This window comes from Protomyctophum bolini (assembly GCF_963924005.1).
Source record: "Protomyctophum bolini genome assembly, chromosome: 14".
Classification (NCBI taxonomy): Eukaryota; Metazoa; Chordata; class Actinopteri; order Myctophiformes; family Myctophidae; genus Protomyctophum; species Protomyctophum bolini.
In genome coordinates, this window is record NC_137875.1 from 31,947,212 (window position 1) to 31,969,328 (window position 22,117).

At 41.1% G+C, this 22,117-nt stretch overlaps 1 protein-coding gene across 1 annotated transcript in view; it reads left to right on the forward strand.

Moving 5' to 3' along the window:
* Positions 1-211: 211 nt before the first annotated feature.
* The window catches only part of chrm3a (cholinergic receptor, muscarinic 3a), an 88,286-nt gene continuing 66,380 nt past the window's right edge, over positions 212-22,117 (forward strand). The window contains exon 1 of the mRNA XM_080781825.1: positions 212-338. The gene's annotated coding sequence lies outside the window, so the exon portion shown is untranslated. The remainder of the gene's footprint in view (positions 339-22,117) is intronic.

The following is a 22,117-nucleotide window of genomic DNA, read 5'->3' on the forward strand; positions in this document are numbered from 1 at the left end:
TTTTTATACAGCGGGTGTGCCACCTGCCGGTGCGTCACTGGCCCTGTGGCCAATCGCGCGTTGCACCCTGAAACGCTTCTTGTGCGCTCTCTTGGAGATCCCAGTCCCACTGTTCTGGAGAACACCGGTCACCACAGCTGTTAGGGGCGCGCACCGGCGAACAGACCACGGATGCAGGTAGAGCGTGATAAAGACTGCCCAACGCCTGGATTCAACCACGAATTAGTTTGGACTGAGCTATTGCCACCCCTGTCATGGATCTGTGACAAATTGGAGTGGACTTTCTTCGTATTACCGTCTCCCTGAGTCCCTATATGCTTGTTCTGATCCATCATGAGGTAAGTAAAAGAGCCATACGTGTGCGATAAGAGAATAACTTATTTGTTTTGTTTCATAAAAGTTGTTTATTTTTTTAGCTGGCGCTTTATTTTGTAACGTCTCTAGATAATTTATGAAATGTGAATATATCGCGTATATATGCATCCATTACAGTAGGCCTATATTTAAATAGCGTTTTCAGGATAGAACCTCGCCAACTCATACGATGTGACCAAAGCGCATGCAAGTTCATATCGTGTTTAAAGCTCTGGGAATTTTGGGAAACAATTAAGTGCTGCAGGGTCTAATTGCTTTTGGTCAGCATCCTGTGCACGCAAAAGAGTTGTTCCCATCATATAACACTGTTTTGTTGTAGCCGCTACGCAGCCTCTGAAGCCCAAGGGCAGTTTAAAAGTTGAATAACAGTACTGACCTCAAAGACAGCTGCTATGTGATACCTTTTTATAGTATTTTCGTAATGGGGTATCATATGGATAACCGTTGCTGCAGGGAGTAAGACAAATCATTGTGTCCTTACATGTCAAGTGGTAGGGTTTCATGTATTGGGGTTACCTGCTTATTTACAATATCCAAAAATGGCAAAGCAAAGAATTGTTCCCTCTCATGGACCTGGGGCATTTTTACTTTGTGAAGGATAATGAGTATGAACAGAGGCAATGACATCTGTGCCAGGGAACAAATATTTTTCCTTTAATATGTCCCATGGGGCTGCAATTATTTATTACAGAATCTATTGAGTGTGAGCATGAGGGTTGCAGCAGTGGCCTTGCCCTTACGTCAACCTGGAACTATACAGACAAACTCACTTAAGTTTATGTTTGGTATTGTAAAAACTCTGCACATATCTTTTATTTATTTATTAATGTGTAGGCTACAGCTAGTATATATCATTTAATACAGCCATTATCCATTGGTTATATGTACTACTGTACACTCCATCCTGTGAAGTTCATACTCCTGCCGTTCTGTAAAATCCTGAATGTCAATTCAACTCTGACTGAGTGAAATGTGTGTGCTCTTCTGTTAGTGTTAGAGGGGTGAGGCTAGGAGGGAGAAGATAGAATAGAGAGAGAAATATGGGGGGCGGAGAGGAAGAGCGACACAATGGTGGGGAGTGAGCAACAGCCTCTGTGCATTGATGTATTGCGTGTGCTGCTGTCAGTATTAGTGAACTAATGCATCTTGGTGTTTTCCTCCAGTGATGGATGGTTTTGTGTGCACGATGCCACTGGCGTATTGATCATTGTTATGATTTTCTCACATGGGCCCTGGGCAAAGGATTGCCTATATACGGTAGCGCCTATGCTGGGCCATGGCTGATTAAGGTGAAATGTAAGTGATTCCAACTGGGATGGGAATTGGGAATACCTACTGCCATGTCCTTTGATCCACCTTATGCCCTGAATCGATGCTGCCTTGCCGGGAGGCAACTTGTTCTGCCTCATGACCATTGTAAATTAATCAATGAGGTCTCGCAACAACGCCTCCCCCTGTGCATTTAAAATGATTAGGTATGTATGCACTCCATGCAAATACTTCAAATGTGTAGGCCTATTGTCCATAGCTTCTTGGATCTGGCAGAGTCAGGTTATATTGTCCAGTGTTCACACATGTAATTTGGTAAACTATGTCCTGTATATTTTACACACAGATATGAAAACAATTGCTCTTTTTTTATTGTGTAAACTTGAATGTCTTCACTCTTCACCTGTGGAGGACACAGTACCTTAGCATTTGAACACATGTTGAAGAGAGGATCTTGTATTCAGTGGAAGAGGAAGATTGTTGAGGAATGTACGACTGTCTGCTTAACCTGTTCAACACAGGTGCCCATGTGTCACCTTGGGTTGCACAGGTGAAGAAAATACTGGATGATTGTGGTATGTCTTACATTTGGTTGACCCAGAAATGTAATAACATTGACTGGTTGAAGCGAACTGTCGAACAAATGTTGAAAGACCAGTTTTTGCAAAAGTGGCAAAGTGAACTCAATAGTATGACATCATGTGACATCTATGTTGAATACAAACAAGAGTTCAAATTAGAAAATTACCTTCTGACCAATGGTCATCTGTAGATATAAAGGACTGGAAAGAAGTCAGAGGATTTGTAACCTATGTAATGAAGCCAGAATTGGAGATGAGTATAATGTTTTGTTGGAATGTAAGAATACTGGCATTATGAATTTCAGACAAAAATACCAGCCAAATTAAAAAAAATTACCCACCCTTCTATGTTTAAATTAATTGCTAAAACTACTAGTACTGTAATTATAAATTGGGTGCTTTTCTGAAAAATGTTCTTCCACTGTACACATAGGGAAAGCCGATATGTCTCTATGTATATCGTGTAATCTGTAATGCATTTTTCACTTTTGATTGTATACTTTTATGAATCTGTGCTCCAAACCATGTGATCATGGTCGTGAGTTAAATAGATGATGATGATGAGGAAAATTACTGATGCTTGATTACTACAGTGCATCACTAGTGTAGTCTGGTACAATGGTTAATAGGTTTTTATCCTTATAATACATTTGTATGGAATTTGTATGAAGCCTTTGTACACCATTATGCTTCGTAGTATGAATGAGTCCTGAGTAGGGATTGTCAATATGTTTGAAATCAATGTCATCGGTTCATTCACTGTACATTTATCGGATACAATTGACGGGTGAAATCGCGATGCATCGTTTGCGGAGTGCTTGCATCGGTAAAATCCATGGTTGCACCGGTTTTTTCATGTACCCAGACAGCAGCAGAGAGCTTTAGGACTCAGAGCAGCAGTCGTACCAGCAGTGGTGAGCGCACCTCATGGCGCACTCTGCTTGCGTACAAGTAGGCCATACATGCCATGGCCTACTTGTGTGCAAGGCTCAAGTTGGCATCTCGACAGACTGCATTTCTAGTTTGGGTTGTAATATCATGAAATAACAAAATTACCGGTAGACAATTTGACATTCCCTCATGATAGGATTCCACTGAAAGACAAATGTAGATTTATCTGGCAGGCCATTGATTGAATACTTTATTAGTCAGATGTAAACAGCACAAGGTACTACAGTTAGACATTTAGGTAAAAGGATAACACAAAGTTTTGGACTTGTTTCCATTGTGTGTGCTTACTGCTTACCATGCTGGTTTGTAGGCTGAACAGACAGGTCATAGCATACACAGGTGCCGTCAAGCTACTTTTAGAGCAGGCAGACGGTGATGGCTGTTTAACAGGAGTCAGCTGGACAAACAGACTGGCTAACTCCCCCATTGGGCTTCATTAGTGCTCGTCTTGATGTTAAAGCTGGTTTAATCCACTTTCATAGCCGCCCAGAACACAGCAGAGCCAAACAGCGCTCCTAGCATGCCTATCTTTAGAGAGCACGCGGGCGCAGGCTTTTCTGCCGCGGTCCAATGTGTAAAACTATCATTCACATGGGGTGGGATGGATGTTTCCTCTTTTGTTCCATGCAGGGAACATCTCTAGATCATGTGCTGGAAATCTCTTCAGTACAGCAGAGCTGTGCCATAATAGGATGGAATGTTCTCAGACAATGGAGTTGGATGACTTGATGCTGTGGCATTTTGGTGATATGCGGTCTTGGTTGTCTGGTTTAACAACACCTGTTGTGGGTTTGAAATACAGATAATAGAAGCAGCATGACTCCTGGGGATATCTGACTTCATGTCTGTGATGCCAAACTCAGATATTTGGGCACGGCTTCAGCACAATCAGACCACCTTTGACTTCCAATTTTAAAATTGTAAAATAAATAATAAATACATTATATAAAATAAAGTGAGGTGCTCTGGTGGTACCATGGTACCTGCCCACCACCACAGAATCTAGGGGGTTGATTCCACCGCGGTGCATCCGGCGTTGTCGAGCGTCTACGAGGTATCTATACAAACACAATTGGTGTGGAGTGACTTCATTGGCCAACGCGCGCGCGCGTGTGTGTGTGTGTGTGTGTGTGTGTGTGTGTGTGAGAGAAATTGGTGCGATACTAAATAAAACGTGCCGTGCCTACAGTAGATTTCAAGAAGCTGTTCACTCTGTCGAAAAAGTGTGATCAAAATAGAGAGGCTGCTGATCAATCACCAATTCATAAATGCTGGACACACCCTTGATTTACAATAGGCTATAAAAAAAGAAAAGAAATCAATGGTACTGACAGACAGTATAACCGCCCCCCAGTTAGGCTGTGATTAAAGTATGAGGTGACTGAGTCGTCTCCTTGTCTCCATCTCTGTCTCTCCTCTCTGGCCAGCTGCACAGTAAAAGCCTCAATGTTAACTCGGAGAGAGTGTAAAGGTGAACCCAAAACCACCATGCAGGTCCATTTTTACACTCTCAGAATGAAATGAACACTGAGGTTTTTACTGTGTACTGTACTGTTGCAGTACCATGTTCACACGGTGGCCTGCTTAGCTTCAGAGACACCAACAGACTCGAGTGGCCTAATAAGACATATTGCCTTGTTACTGTATACTGTTCCATGGAACAGTCATCATAGTGGTACAGTATTGACCTAATTTATACTCTGCCGTACGATGGTGTCGCACGGTGGAAATAACCCAATCTACAAGTTCGCAGCACGCATCTCCACCCGTTTTACTCACCTTTCTCACCTTTTTCGTCCTTGTTTTACCATTTTCAATAGTGACAGAGGCGAGAGATCGAAAGAGACAGGCAAGGATATGCAATGAAGCGCCCTCTCTATTTACCCATGCCAACTTAGAGCAGTGGATGCTATAAATGAACAGTGCCCATGGGATTAGGGCTTTATTCCCTCATGGCCTATCTACACATTCAGCATGGCGCTATTCTCACTATTTTCAGACATTTTTGATTATTTATTATGAGAGAGAAATAAAAAGCCCATATAATTCCATTCCCAATATAGGGACACCAGGTTTATACTGATTCAATTACTTTAAGTGCAGATCTGCTATTTTTGGCCAGAGCCTCCTGGACAAAAGATGTATTTGTCAGAATAATTAAAAATGAAAAAGCATGAATGGGGCTGAATATATATATATATATATATATATATATATATATATATATATATATACCGGTATATACATTCAAACACGTGTGTTAAAACACACGTGTTCTCGTTAACACACAGTGTGTGTGTGTGTGTGTGTGTGTGTGTGTGTGTGTCAGAGTGACGCTCATAATTCATTGACCTTTACCTTACCCAGGCTTAACTGAAACTGTTCCCAGGGGTGGCAATACGGTGCTCACTGGAGGGCTGTTAACATCGCGCTCTGTGTTTGCCTTCGGATATTGTGTATGTTCAGCACGCAGCGATTCACACACACGAATCAAGATAATGGAATGGTGGAGCCAGTTCAAAGGTCAGGCACACAGGGCATGGTGGAGTCTGTATGGAGGCTGAGTAGATGTCGGTGATGTTATGTACAGTATGTACATGAGAGAGGGTTTGTTTCGGTCTACATAACTCTCCGGGCGGCATTGTGTCTTTGGCTCTGGCAGCCACCGTGACTGTAAATGTTGTAATAGGAAACAGTCCACATGGTGTTGACATTCACGGTGGTATTTACAGATATGCTTGAATATGTCTATTGAGCTAGCTACAAGCTACACTTTGTCTAACTTTTTCTAATTATGTCTGTCTGTCCGTCTATATCTCTCTTCCATTCTTACTTTTCTTCCCTTTGTATCACTCTCTACCTCTCTCACCCACCTCTTGAGTTCCTGAGTCATTCTCTCTATTTTGCCTTGCCTCCTTTGTCATCCACTCACCCCATTTTTCCTCTCCTCTCCAATCCTCTTCTCTCCTCTCCTCTCCTCTTCCCTTTCCAGGGAAGTTAAGTTAAGTTAAGGTCTCCTCTCTGTCTGTTCTGTGTAAATAAATCAATAAGAACTGGCTGTCCATAATTCTCTGAAGAGTTGGAGAGGAATGGGGCCGAAGTAAAAAGAGATTATGAGGGAGGGAGAGAGACAATGATAAGGAGAGGAAGTCACAGGAATGGAGAGACATTATAGAAATGAAAGAGATGTATAAAAATGTATATAGCTTCAGGGTGCTCAATGCTATACTTTTATATCGGGAGAGAGAAAGATAAGACTTGAAGAAAATAAAAAAGGCGCTCCAGCTCCTGAGCACAACTGTGGAGTGATGCAGTGCAGGGGTAGGAGGTTATAGGAGGATAGGCGGCAATATCTGTACTCTGAGAGTACAATTGTAACCAAATGGACCCATAAGGGTACACTCTCTGTCTCAGAGTTAAATAAAATGACAGAGAGAGAGAGATGGTGATAATAAATTAATGGAAGCTTCATAGACAGAGCCCAAACTCTAATTGCTCAATGATTTTCAACTCTTCCACTGATAGCTTGTTTATTATTCTCAGAGTCTGAGTGGATGTACAGCACAAAATATTGATTTAGCCAAAGATTGCTTTGTAATTGGAAGCCTGGGTTTTTTCACCCATCAAAAGGCAGGCCTTAAAGTTTGCCTCAGACTAGTAAACGAGTTGGGCCATTGTGATCCTAATTTTGAGTAGTTCTCCTCACTCACTGGGACTTTTCGAGTGTGTCAAGTGTCAAGTGTGTTGTGAAAAATTTATGTGGCAGCAGTTACCCTTTGTTCACAGCCTTCGCCTTGACAGTCGTTCTCAGTGGATTAATAGTCAACACAATGATATTTGCTACAGACATGTTAGAATAAAGAACAAAATAAGTGAAAGAAAGAAAGATGCTACATGTCTGAGATCAGTGGAATGCTCTCTCATTGATCACATGAACCCTAGCATCCCTATTATGGTCATGTCATAATAGGGAAACGTTGGCAGAAAGAGCCTTTTATCATGCTCTGTGCTCAAAGTGAGCCTTTTATCATGCTCTGTGCTCAAAGTGCAATTAAAAAGCAAACGTTTCGGTCCTAAGACATTCGTCTGTGCTATATGATTTTCACAGACCAAGAACTTGCTCTTAAAGAGCTCCAAAACAATACAGCTCAGGTGCTGAGAATTGCTAATTACTAATTGATGACATCACCAGATGGTGGGGCGTTCCCTTATGTTTTTGAGACCACCGCTACCGTACTCAAGTTAAAAAAAAGGACGAAAAAAGGACGAAGAAAGTCAGTTTTCTCAGTGCTTCCAAGTCATAATAGGCAAATACTTCAGAGAAAACTAGAACTAAAAGTTCCCCTCGGGGCACAGGTCAGGCACCAGGATAGGAGTGTTTTTTCTTTTTAAAATGTCAAGTGGCATTTCTTCCTCAGCCTACTGGGAATGCGTGCACAGTTTCACCGCAATCGGAGTATTTGGAGTATATTGTACATATTGGTCAGTTCCTGAAAACTTTGGAAGCCAATCTTAGCCAATCAGGATGGAATATGAGAAATCAAAAAGACCGTCTTGATCACAGATACATGTGTACCGATTTGCTTGAAATTTTGATAAAATCTGAAGGAGTACTATAAAAGAATGTTTTACATAAATCATACGGCCTCTATGGAGTGTGCATACAAAGTTTTACACAGATTGGTGCAGTTATTATAGGTAAATCATGAATAGGGCAGTTATAGCGCCACCATGAGGCTGAACATTTTCAATTGGCATTTCATCTTAAGTGAATGCCAAATTTCTAGGAAATCACACGATGTGTTCATGATTTGTGACATTTTGTTCAAAACGGAGCAAAACAAAATGGCTTATTTGAAGTCACTCCAAAGGACTTACAATAAGCAAAGTAAACATATACATCAAATGCAGAGAGACAGTATTTAGTGCGTCAGTATACTAGGATCACAGGTAAAACATCAGTCTAAACAATATACTATCATAAACTTAATCTGTATATACTATAGAAACTAGGATACCAGTACAGTTGAATTAAGTGTTGCTGCCTGACTTCTGTCACAAGTAATCAACTGATTATTTTGTTTCTTACCGCCTGCTGCCTTTTATAACACAGTTTATCAAGCATGCTTCCTGTGTGTCGAGTAAGTAGTATATCAAGTAGTATATTTAAATGTGTAGTCCAACTAAATTAGGAGTGAGGGGTGATATTTTGTCAAAAAAGAACAAAGGACTGATTTGTTTTACCCTCAATCTGTTTATACATTTCTGTCCTGTTGCCACAGGATTTATACTGCATAAATGAATAAATGCAATATCTCTGTCATAACGACATATGTATGCTATCTCCTCTGCACATAATGCATTTTGAGCATAATGCCATTCTGTTTGTCCTCAGTGACCTCCATCTCTGATAAAGGGTTATAGAGTCTGACCGGATGCTGGAGTCAGTCCTGTGTTGAATGTCACACGACAAACATGGTTTGTAGAATCGGAAGGTCTGCTGTAAATTTTCAATAGATCTCTTCTCTTGGTTTGAATAATATTAGCCTAATCCAACCCCAGAGATTGTTCTATTCTTAAACATACTTGAAGGCTATGCCAAATATCACTCTTAAGAATGTCATGTCGATCACATTTTCATCACCTGTCAGTGCCCACTTGCCATATAGCCTTTCCCCACACCTCAGTCACAGTCAATTTGTCCGACTGTCCAAAGTGGACTCAGGCCAGCAGTCCTATTGATTGTCTCGTTTCCCTTCGAAACAGCTGTCAAAGTTGGTTTTGCCCCATCCTCGTGGATCATGGAAGTTCATGAATCCAAAAGGCTTTGTTCTTGCTTCCCCTGATCTCAGTATGATCGACATGTCTGTCAGAGCGCTCTACAAATTGTACCAGCTAAGCTAGAGAGAGCCCTCTGGGTACACCGTACCGACAATTAATGCGAGTCAACCAGAACGTGTAGCCCTTAGGCAGTGAGTCAGAGATGGTCACACACAGCAAGTGACAGTGACACAGTACTGTAAGAAAGTGCAGCAATGGAATTGTAATGGTTTGATCATGGGGACAGCAGCAAGATGACAGTCCTCTACAACAGACTGCCTCAGACAGTCTGTCTCTCTCACACATGCACACACACGCACACTCTGAATATTTTTGTTTGATATCAATGAAAGGACGTGTGTACACGTCGCAATCCATCAGTTGGATTAGCTATGACGTTACTTGGAGCACAGGTCTCTGCCATTTTTTCCTCTGCCTAGTCTGAAAATATGCATGCAAAATCTCATGGAAATTGCAAGCTGTGTTCATGAGTTGAACCAATCCTGCAAACTTTGGAAGCCAGTCTTAGCCAATGGGGATCGATGGAATATGGATAATCGGACAGATCCATGTTGATAGAGATGGTATGTACTGAATCGTGGACAAATCTTTTGGACAACATCTGTAGGAGTAATATCACAAAATGTGTTTTGCAAAAATATGCCTCATGGTGGCACTATGACAGGCCCATCTGAAAGGCCAACACTAGCTGTATGCAGATGGACAGACGGGGTGCAAAACATACTCTCTCGCCATAGGCAGTTTGATGTAGATAGGGACATGCATAGCTTTCTTTTATAGATCCTTCATGCATTGCATCCTTTACCTTTTGCTTTGTGACGTAGTAATCCTATTATCAGTGAACAGGATAGCCAAGATAGGGTGGATGTTAAGTAAAAAGAATGGGAAAAGTTGTCTGTCTCAGTGTCTCTCTCTCTAAATTATTTTTTATAGTTATTATTATTATTATTATTATAATAAAAAGGAGACAGTGTTTGTAGGAATCAGGCAGTTGCATTCTGAAGTCATAAACTAACACAGAATAGTGCTACAGAATGCATACCGGTATTATGTTCTGTAAACAATGTAAATTAATAATGAAGAATCGTGAAATTGGAATGTGACTGTTGAGAAAGCACCTGTGTTGGGTTCCACTCCAGCAATTTTCAAAGTCACTTTGGTTGGTGTGCATGGATTGGCGGAAATAAACGCTTCCCCAGGGATTACCTCTACTCAGCTAGTGCTAATAATCTGGAGATCATCCCTGGAATGACAGGGAATTGGCACAGCATAAAAGCTTTCTGGAGAAGAGTGTATCACCACCAGGATAGCTTTAAGGGGTGGTGCATTCATCCTTATTGGCCGCGGAAACCCTCTGACATGCAGACTCTTATCGAACGCTCTGCGTGAAAGGGAAGCTAAAGGTGGTTTTTCTAGTTTCTGATCCAATGTTGAGTCAGGCTAGACCGCATGCTGAGCTCATATGGAGGTATTATGGAAATTGGGGTGCTGTGGCACAGTGCTATGACAGCAGCAACATTTCTATTTATGTTTAATTTACACTTAATCACACAACAATGGCATATTTGAACTGCCATTGTCATTGAGCGACACAGTGGCGCGGTAAAGTGTAAATGAGCCTTCACCAATGTCTCGGGGACAAAGCACAGACTATGGAGTAAGAGAGGGATGGAACACCTTGGCACACATCCACGCAGAGGCTTTTTGCAGAACCACATTAGTAAAAGGATTAAAAAAAAACAGGTTTATTGGTATGGCACCCTCTCTGTGTCTTTGAAATGTAATCATAGCCTAAGCGTGTTGTATTATTGCATAAACAGGCATGGCAGTTGAGTTTATGTAACCATATTTACAGAAATAAAACTATTTTGTAAACGGTCAGCTAAGTTGATGAAATCAGGTTGATGTGTTAAGTATATATTACTGGGTTCTGATTCCTAAAAATATAAAGCACTTTGAAACTTGAGGTGTTGAGTGATAAATGTTTTCATTCCATGTCATGATTTTGAGGTCATGATATTTTGATGTGTCATTGAGAGAGTACGTCAGCCATTGTTGAATGACTACCGGTACTTCCTTTCATCTTTCCTCTTTGACATACTTGTTTATTTGACTATTCAACAACTTATCCACAAGGATCAAATATCTTTGTTTGAGAGATAAGAGTGGCTACTTATGGTTTGTAGTCCACTGGCGTATCTATGCATCATTGCATCAGATACCACACCGTATTTATTAGCAAGAGCCAGATGACTCTGTGACCCCAGTGTTGCCTCTCTGATGTTTATTATTTGCTTTATTGGATATGAGGGCCTTATATGATGTCATTAATTAACAGTGATAAATGGCTATTTTAGGAACAGAGTGAGGGAGTGTCTGAGTCACTTCCCTGGCTGTGTAAGATCTGATACTGTACTTGGTTTTGCACCGTTGTCACGCATCGAAAACGGCAAGCTCACAACACGTTGTGAGCTTGTAGGTTGTAGTTTTCAGTGCATGACACCAGCGCACAACTACATCACCCTTCAGGATCCTTCTTTGTCTCAGCTCTGCCTGAGAACGGCACAACACATCGCTCCCCCATACATCATAATCAGGACATGTCAGAGGCTGTTTACATGCAAGTGTAATGCAAGTGGCTCGATCCTTCTTAACCCATTCTGACCTGAGATCAGATTAAAAAAATGTCTTCTACAGCCTGACAGTTTTCTGAAAAAGCTATGTTTCTGTCAGTCGTTCTTCGATTTTTCAAAAATAGCAGACCTACAAGCTAGCGCGCCACTCAGTGACGCACTATGAGCTTGTAGATCTGCTATTTTATATAATATTATATTATAGCTAAAGCATAACATAATGCTAACACCAAAAGGGATTCCCTGACTGTCCTGACTGGTGCTTTTTGGGGTGCTAATTGTTAGTATGAAAAAGGGGCCCTCTTTTGGGTTTCTGGTGTCTTCAAGTTGAAGTCGAACTTTGTAAACTACCTGTCTGTTAGATGTTCTTGCTCCGCAAACGGCATCACCAAGTCTTCACATTGAAGTTTGTAGACTAGCTAAATTCCTCAACTCTAAATGTTTTAATAATAATATCTGGGACTTATATAGCGCTTTTCTAATACCCAAAGACGCTTTACACGCTTTACAAGTTAAAAGCTAGGGAATGCTAATCTGAACAGGTGGGTTTTCAGTGCGGTTTTGATGGTGGGGAGTGAAGGGGCATCTCGGATGTGTTTGGGGAGGGCATTCCAGAGGGTAGGGGCGGACACGGAGAAGGCCCTGTCGCCCCAGGTTTTGAGCCTGATCTTCTTGGAGATCACAAGGAGGCCGGCATCGCTGGACCTGAGGGAGCGGGATGGTGCGTGTGGCTCGAGGAGGGCGGAGAGCTAGGGGGAAGCCCTAGTGACTTGCAGTGACTTGTAGGTGGTGAGAAGTACTTTGAATTCGATTCTGTGTTTGACGGGGAGCCAGTGGTATTTCCCTGGCCGGATGTAGCGCGTGGAGGGAACACGTTTTTCCGACCAGTTCCTTTCCCCTCCATCAGGCGCCCCGGCTGGCCAGGGGGAGGTATAGTTTTAGAGACCAGGATTACTGCATGTTTTTGTGAGGGTACCTACCCTAGGGGACACGGGGAGAACATGCAAATTGAGAACAAGAAGAGTGAGAACTACTGAAGGCATTTGTAGAATCGGCCTCAGGTCTTACTGGGTAAACTCTTGAGGCATGATGAGCGTTCCTGCAACTCGGACGGGATATGCTGGTTGCAGATGCACAAATACTTTGAGGCTTTTTAAGTCTTAACTGCTTTTCTCACCTTTTGTTCCACATTGTACGTAGGACTCCAAAATAATGACACTTTGTTAGTGCTGGATCATTTTTCGGCATCTTGGCAGACCAGAGCGCAGGCCTTTAAAAAGCACCAAGAAACAAATTATTTTACCTGTTCTTCTTTTGACATGCTGAGTTTTATGAGAGAAGTTGAACACAATTTATCTTGTTCTGAAATGTTTAGTTAGCCTTAGCCTCAGAGAGAAATGGAACCAGAATGGACCATTGGTTATGTTGTGCACACTCTGAGTTACAAATGGATACATTAGCAGTTAGCACTGAGGAATTTACTGTGTAGGGTGCAATGAAAAATCTAAAAAGTGATGTGATTGTCATTATAATACGAGGCAAAGAAATCAAGTGGGTAAATTCAGTTTTGACGTTTGACAGCATGACTACATAATTTGATGGTTTTAAAATGTTCCATATTATAATAATAATAATAATAATAATAATAATAATAATAATGGTAATGATAATAATATTAATGTATTTTATTTGTATTGCATAATTGCATTTTTCATTCACAGGGAATCTCAGAGTGCTAAAAATATGATATAATCAGGAATTTAAATATGGATTTGAATGCAGTTACCAATTTAATACTATTAACAATTTCAAAACATAGGTATTTAGCAGATGCTCTTAATGCAACAGGACAACATGAATACGGTACCTCAGAGAACATAATATTATTAGTATTATTAGTATTATTTATGATGGCTATGATGTATAAGGCTTCATAGCACTCGTTATAAATGTTTATAATTATGCATAACAAGTTACACCTTATAACAAATACACTATAACTGACTAAGTTCATGGTGTGCTGTTCCGCTGAACTTATAATGCATGTTGACCAGCACTTATAGTACTTCATAAACCTTGTTATAAGTCATTATGCATAATTATATAAACATTTATAATGGGTGTATAAAGCAAATGCATGGATAATGCATTATACAATAGACCCGACCATGACAGTCTTACTGGAGAGAGTTATTATTCCAATCATATCAAATTGTTACTAATTTGATTTTTCAAACACTCTTTGAAGTTGTTAGAAATGACATGATTTCATTGACCACCACCTCTACTCTATACACCCGACCCCTATGCATGACTCACTTGTTTGACTCCTAAAGTGTTTTCAAATGCAGGCAGGAGAATATATTACAGAATGCATCAAAGGAGCCACAAGCAATGAAAAGAGAAATCCCTCATCTTAAAGGGATAGTTCAGATATTTTTTTTAACTTAAGCTGTATGAAATACTTGCCATTAATATAGTGGTTGCAACTGTATTATTTGATTGCCCGAGTCCCGTGGTGGGAGTTCTGCTCTGGTTTTGGTCAATATTAAGTAGTTCCGGTCATTTTGTGGCACTGGGGGCCACGCAGTAAAAGTAAATGAATTCACAAAACTAACATAATTTGTATTGTTGACCTATTTCTAAAATATTAGTGTGTACTTTGACCCCTCTATCACGTGGAACGTGGGCGTAGTGATATGGACACAAAAACATAGTTCCGTGTGATAGAGGGGTCAAAATTTTGAAATGCGTCAACAATACAAATGACGTTAGTTTTGTGGATTAAATTACTTTTAATGCGTGGCCCCCTGTGCCCCCTACAAAATGACCGGAACTACTTAATATTTCACCAAAACCAGAGCAGAACTCCCACCACGGGACTCGGGCAATCAATTAATGCAGTTGCAACCACTATATTAATGGCAAGTATTTCATACAGCTTAAGTTAAAAAAAATATGAACTATCCCTTTTTAAGGGTTGGATATACTGTGCTCCGAACATAGCAGATCTACAAGCTCATAACATGTTGTGAGCTTATAGATTGGTTATTTTTGGTGAGCGACACTGGTGCACGACTAAGAATAAATCCAACTTTAGCCATGTCCTAAGTGGTATTCCTAGCACCCCTTCACTTGAAACATAGTCTGTCTTTAAAAGAAAGACACTTCTAAAAGAGCCGCCACGCTAAGCGGAGGGTCGGCATTTTCCTTGCCTTTTACAGTCGGGACTGTGTCACCACGACCCCAAGGTTCTCTCCTTCGTCTTTGATAGATCTACTGTGACAATCTACTACACACTTCACATTGATTCAGCCATTCTCCCCCACGGGACAGACAAAGGTTCACAGCTGAAGCCTTGTCCTCATGATTGGACAGGTACGGTATGTTCACATTCATTGCGTCCCATCAGTCAGTGGGCACTAAGGACAGGGGGACGAGTCAAACCGAGGACAGGACAGTCAGTGCCGAGGACAGGGCCTGGGGGATGAGTCAAACCGAGGACAGGACAGTCAGTGGCGAGGACAGTGGGACGAGTCAAACCTAACCTGAGGCTTGTCCAAACGGTGGGTCATTCGATCTCTGTTCCAGCTCCATCCATCAGTGTGACATATGCAGATGGTTTCTGCCATGTCAAGGAGACGTCCTCTACTGACATCAGTGACTCCATATTTAACCTGCTAGATAAACCATCTGTCTTGTTGGTGTCAAATCAGCCATCCATTAATTGTTATCTTCACATTCACACAGAGTTTAAACAAATGGTAACATCTGTTGCTCTGTAACTTGAAATACTGAGACCTTGTGAACACTGTTCTGAAAGTTGGACTACACAAATATGACAAGAGTTGATCCATATGGTATACTAATTCATTTGACATGGTATACAAGTTTCCAGGGGCCATAAGTTAAACAGGCCTACAATTCAATTCAAGAATTTGCATATATTATTCCAACGGTGCAAGTCATTCCAGTCTGCAATTGTGAACTGAATTGCAAACAGCTCTTTCCTTGAGATAGAAACTACTGAAGCATGTTATTGTCTCCACCAGGCCGAAGGCATGGGGAGAGAGTATGTTTTGCACTTGTATGTTTTGTCCGTGTGTCCGTCCGTCCTTCCGTCCGTCCGTTATCAGCTAATCTCTGGCACTGTTAACCCGGTCTATGCCAAACGTTGCACACACACTCCCTGGATGCCAACGATGAACCTCTGCCCCACATTTTCCAGAACGGCCTGTTATAGCACCACCATGAGGCAGCTTTTCACATTTTTTATCTGATTGATATTACTCCTCCAGATTCTGTCCAAAAATCTCACAAATCGTTACACAGTATCTCTATAGTCATGTGCTCAAGTCCGATCTGTCTGATATTCCATCCTAATTGGCTATAATTGGCTTTCAAAGTTTGCAAGATTGCCCCATTTTGAACAAAAGCCTCAAATCAATTCAATTAAATTCAAAGGGCTTTATTGGCATGAGAAAACATATGTTTACATTGCCAAAGCAGAAAGAACAATACAACAATACAGCAATACAATCAAAACAAAAATGATGTACATTTGAAGGTCAGAATCTACAATAGATCAAATTCTATGTACCAAGATCACTCGATGCAGGTATAGTGCAGGAATATACACAATGATTAGTCTTTAGGGTGGTTGTGTTCCATTTGATATCCTTCTCCTATCACAGCAACTCACAAATCTTGCTGCTGTGTTTGCACATTGTTGTACTTCGCCCAGCAGATATGGGAGTTTTTTTGTCATTGGTCATGTTTTCAAAACCTCCGTGTGTGGTTGTAATCTGTGGGAAGTATGTGTCTCTGATGTCTTGGTACAATGGGCAGATGGTTAGGAAGTGTAGCTCGGTTTCCACTTCATTTTGTGTGCAGTGGGTGCATAGTCTGTCTTCTCTCGGGATACAGGTCTGCCTATGACGGCCTTTCTCGATCGCGAGACTGTGCTCACAGAGTCTGTACCTAGTTAAGATTTTTCATTGTTTTGGGTCGGTCACGGTGCTCATGCAAATCATGAACGCAGCGTGCAATTTACGTGAAATCTTTCACACATTTTCTTACTAGGCTGAGGAATATATCCCACCCTTTTCACATTGGCCTGTTATAGCGCCACCAACAGGTTGATTTTTGCTAAACAAAATGGAACAAAATGCAAAATGCCTCAAATCATCCAATTGCCGTCAAATGCGTATGAAGAAATGGCACCCTTTTCACATTGGCCTATTATAGCACCACCAGGAGGCCACAACCTGACCTGGCTTGGTGGAGACCTGTGCCCCGAGGGGCACTTTTTCTGGTTTAATACTGATCTGCAGCTTCAAATTCTCAATCATCATGAAGGCTTTTTTCTGTGAACTTGTACAAATACGTCTGTGCTACAGTTGTGGAGAAGACGTTATGAAAGCCCTGCTAGCAGGCTCACCAAAATCTGTAGGATACCATGTCTGGGGAGCATGAAGATACAATAAAAACTCCATAGTGATCCAGCCAGTACTTTTTGAGATATCTTGTTTGGTGCCAAATGTATGATCGACATCCACCACTATTGGGCTTGACTATTTATTATAGGCCCGTTCCGGTCTAGCAGCAGCTAAATAACGAATCCAGCAACTTAAAAACTGTCTGGGGTGTTCACAATTCACATAAGCCTGAGTAGATAATGAAATGACCAAAAGTGTTTTTGAAAGTGAATTATCCCCTTGCATACATGCAGAGTCACATGTTTATGAAACTTTACAGTATGTTAGAGGAGCGCAAATTGAAGACTGGTTTCAATTTGCGCTGAAACCAGTCTTACTCCAATTAGCCAAAAGGGGGGCGCTATAACAATCGTTAGAAAACTAAAACTTTGAACAGGCATAGCTCATGCCTCGTTTGACCAAAAGCCATGGATCTTGTTTACACGTGTACCTTGACTCATGCGGAACAAATCTGTCACTTGTGGCCCTCTCCGTCATCAAAGTTGCCCAACCCATACGGAGTGTTACATTAAGCCGATTCATATAGCTATGGCACAGTTGTAAAGCTAGGTACCACAGACTGCCAGTCACATTCGGACCATCTATGCAGCCAGTTAACCAGTATGGCGTCTTTCTGTTTCAACTCCTAGTACCTACTGCCTCGTAAAGTGAAACTGCCATTTTTTTGTATCCTGAACATCTGAGCACGTGGTTAGACGATCTGGTAAAGACAGTGGTATTCAATTGGCGGCCAACGGGCCACATGCGGCCCGCGGAGCGCCCCCTTTGTGTCCCCTGAAAGAATTTAGAAAAAAATAATAATAAGAGGGCTAATAAAAGTTACAGGTATGGTGTGTGCGATATTAATTGTGAGATTACCATAATGACGGTAATCATTAAAGGACCACTTTTCAACCTATCTTCATATAGCAGGATAATATGTCTATACAGCTCATTACTGTGCGGAAATATACATAAATCTTCGTGTTTGAGCACAAAAAGCATTTTGAGAACTTCGCGCGCACACTGTGCGGCCCCCCACACACAATCATTCTACAGTTGTGGCCCCCGGCCTAATCTAACTGAATACCCCTGGATTAGAGTGACTGGCCTGAGTGAAAATGGAAAGTTAATTTAAAAGTGGTGTCTGGAGAACTGAGCAGCAACAGATCAGATTCACAATGAATGAGCAGTTTGGGTTTCTGAGTTGTTTAAAGTACTAGGGCTTTACCTGTTCTAATCTATGAACAGGAAATGATGTACAGTGTGGGTAATGCAATATAATAGATCACATTGATTGGGAGGGAATTGTTAATGGACGATGTTGGGAAATCGGGTTGAACTTGTTAATTGGCTGTTGATGGTGACGTAATTAAGATTGTCCGTCGGCCAATGGGGGACCACCATTATTGATGACGTAACTAAGGTACATGGGTAAGAATGGTGGTCCCTTATTGGCTGTTGATGGAGACTTAACTACGTTTCAGGGTTGGTATAGAGCGTCGCAGTCCCGCCCCCTACCAGGGCCCAGGAAATTATTCATAGAGTAAAAAGTATTTATTTAAAGACCTTTTAAGCGTCGTACAAAGCCAACTCGAGTTGTGAGAAATCATGACAACAAACAAAAAATTCGGGCCGAACAAATAATTAGAAAGAAGAAGAAAACGGCAGGTTACAACACTTTTTTTCGTGTTTTTCTTCTTTGTAATTATTTGTTTGATCCAAAATGTTGTGTTTATTGTCATGATTTGTCACGACTCGAGTTGGCTTTGTACGACGCTTAAAAGGTCTTACTTTTTGTAATGTCTATGGGAAAAATGCATTGGGAAATATTTCATGGGCCTGGCGTCGTCATGAAAGGGGACGCTCTATATATATTTTGTGTTTTTTCACATAGTCAATACATTTGGCATTCTGTCATTTTACATTTTCTGTTCTCACAAGCCAGTGCTGCATGAGTGCTTTTCTAATTTCTGTAGTGATGTTATGTCTGGCATGGATGGGCCTAAATTCATTTCCCCCCATCACCGGCTCTCTGTTTGCTTACATACGGCATAATGAACCATTAATTCAGCGCTGTCGCTTGCAGACTGCAGTCATCCTCAGGAGAATTTGTTCTTGATCTAACAGAGCAGAGACAGAATAAAGGCACGCAGGATATTGTTTGGGTGACGTTCTATTTGTTCGATTTAGTCTGTTGGCTTCAAACTTTACACTAATATGGGTTCTTTTCTAATGAGCATTTATGTAAAGAAATATCTGTTCACTTAAAGTGGCACTATGTAGTATGTTAATATGATGTAACTCATACAATTGGTTGTATTTTGTCTCCCTGAGTCTATCTAAAAAAAAGGAAAGGAAAAACCACTCGACATTATGTGGCAGACACTGGGCGCCCCTCACTTCACACGAGTGTGATTTCTTTCCATTAAGACTGGAGGGTTTAAGTGGTTCATAAAGTACCCCATAATCTCACCATAGTTTATGCTATGCAGAACATAATTTAGCCACACAGAAAGCAGCAAGAAGACATGCCTCAGTGACAGTACATTGTAGATTATTGTCCATTATGTACACTCGGACTTAAATACCCTAACCCTTTTACAGTGTAGCTGTCCATGGTGTTGTGTGCCTTATTATCCTTATTATTTGTACCACGCAGCGTTATGAGGTGGGAAAGCACCTACTGTAGAATATCATGATGTGTATATCTCAGATGTTAATTTAAGATATACGCAATCTACTTGTGGGGTTTATTTAAGAGAAGCTGTTAATGCCACCATTTATTATTTTCGAACTCGGTATTTAAATAATGCTTCTGTGAAAGAAAACGATAAACAAAAGATATACGCAATCAAATCCTCAGTATTAATTTATCCATTTGTAACTGAATGTAAACAATAATCAATAAACATTGTACTTTATGATGATGTGAAAAGGTTACATTGCTGATTTAAGTAAAAAAGGGTGACTCTTTCAGTAGTAAGTACTTCTCAGTCAGTCCACTGAGTGTTGGGATGTTCCTGACATTTATGGTATTTACATTAAACAGAGGATGGGAACTGACCGTATCTTAGATGAGGTTCCCAGTATCATGTACAGTAGGACTAGATGTCAGGCCAGACTTATGTCCATAGGGGACGTTCCACTACTATCTCATTGTTCCCTCCCCGACTGCTGAGACCAGACCTCTATGTATTGTATTCTCATATGGTATCATATTAAATCTCATTAATTATTGATCAGATTGATGTACATATCAGGTTATTTACTGTGGCACACATCAATCAGGGATCCTGGAATCAGAATATGTATTTTGTTATTATCTTTAGAAACTTTAGAAACTCCCTGCGACCACCAATAATTTACAACCAACTTTAAAGTAAAACAAGCCCAAAGTCACTTATAATAAGGTATAAAATAGATGGCTGACAACACTGCTAATAAAACCATTATGATTGGTGCCTGTCTCTCCCTTTGTCACCCCCTAGAGGCCCAGCTGTCCCCATCCCTCTCAATCACAGAGACAGCACAGTAAACTGAAGTTTTATCCGTATTGCCACTGGTGTCGGTCGATATGTGAACTTTATTTGAAATAAAAGCCCGGACGCACCTTACTTTTTATTGGTTTCGATCCTATTTTCATTGGATTACATCAATTAAATTCTTGATGAACTATTAGACAACCTGATTTTTTTGGATCCATGTAGTAGTGAAGTAAAAAAATTAATGTAGATCTCCTGTTCACTTTTTTCTCATGTTTTGCCAAATCAAGCAAAACAAGGGTGAAGATCTGTCTCTCTCCACCACTGTTTATTCCTGTAGTTTGTATAGCACTGCATGGTCAAATTAAGCAAATAATTTGTGGGAAGCTAAATAAATATACCAAAAATGTTGTTCCCATGATTTCTACTAACAAGATCTCACACTGATGATGATGTTGTGCGAGTCTGTCTGAAAGATGCCCTGAACACACAAACACTTCTAAGCATCATATACAGTTGTACAGTATGTCTGACCATGGTTACACACTATACTGATGCATGGACCCCGTGTGTGTGTGTGTGTGTGTGTGTGTGTGTGTGTGTGTGTGTGTGTGTGTGTGTGTGTGTGTGTGTGTGTGTGTGTGTGTGTGTGTGTGTGTGTGTGTGTGTGTGTGTGTGTGTGTGTGTGTGTGTGTGTGTGTGTGTGTGTGTGTGTGTGTGTGTGTGTGTGTGTGTGTGTGTGTGTGTGTGTGTGTGTGTGTGTGTGTGTGTGTGTGTGTGTGTGTGTGTGTGTGAGATATTTCTCACAGCTGAACTTTGGGCCAGTTTTTTCCACGCACTTCTTTGTCTGACTTCTTTGACAGACCCCGGAAGATGACAAGCGTGAAATAGTTTTAGCCTCCTATTCGGACTGAACATCGACTTTTCTTAAACCGAGCATGTATCTTTTGTTTGTCTTGGAACAGTACAGCATCATTTTAAGATTCCTCTGTGCACGAACATTTTTTTTAATGTTCCTTTGTGTCCCAGAGGGCCATGATGTGGACGAAATTGAAATGGAGCAGGGTGTCAGTGAGTCAGTGTTCTTTGATGAGTGGTGTTGGCAGGAGAGAGAGATGAAAGGGGTGATGTATCCCTTCAACTTCACCTAAACCCCTCCACCTATCACCTGCGGCGCTGCATTAGAATGGTCACACAGGCACATATACAGTACACACACATGCACGGCCACACACACACAGCCACAGACCGCACAGTACCGCTCACACACACTTTTACAACATTCCTTTTTAGGCCTCAGTTTGAAGACCATGACGATGATGAGTCAGTTCAGATAATGGCATGTAACAACAGTTGGTGTGGGGGCATGCATCAATTGAATGCATCAATTGAATGCCTGCTTCCAATTAACCAGCCAAGACAATATATGACAATATATGTGATATCAACTATCACAAGCATGTCATAAAGTTTCACGCATCTAAACAAATCTGCACATCATCTTG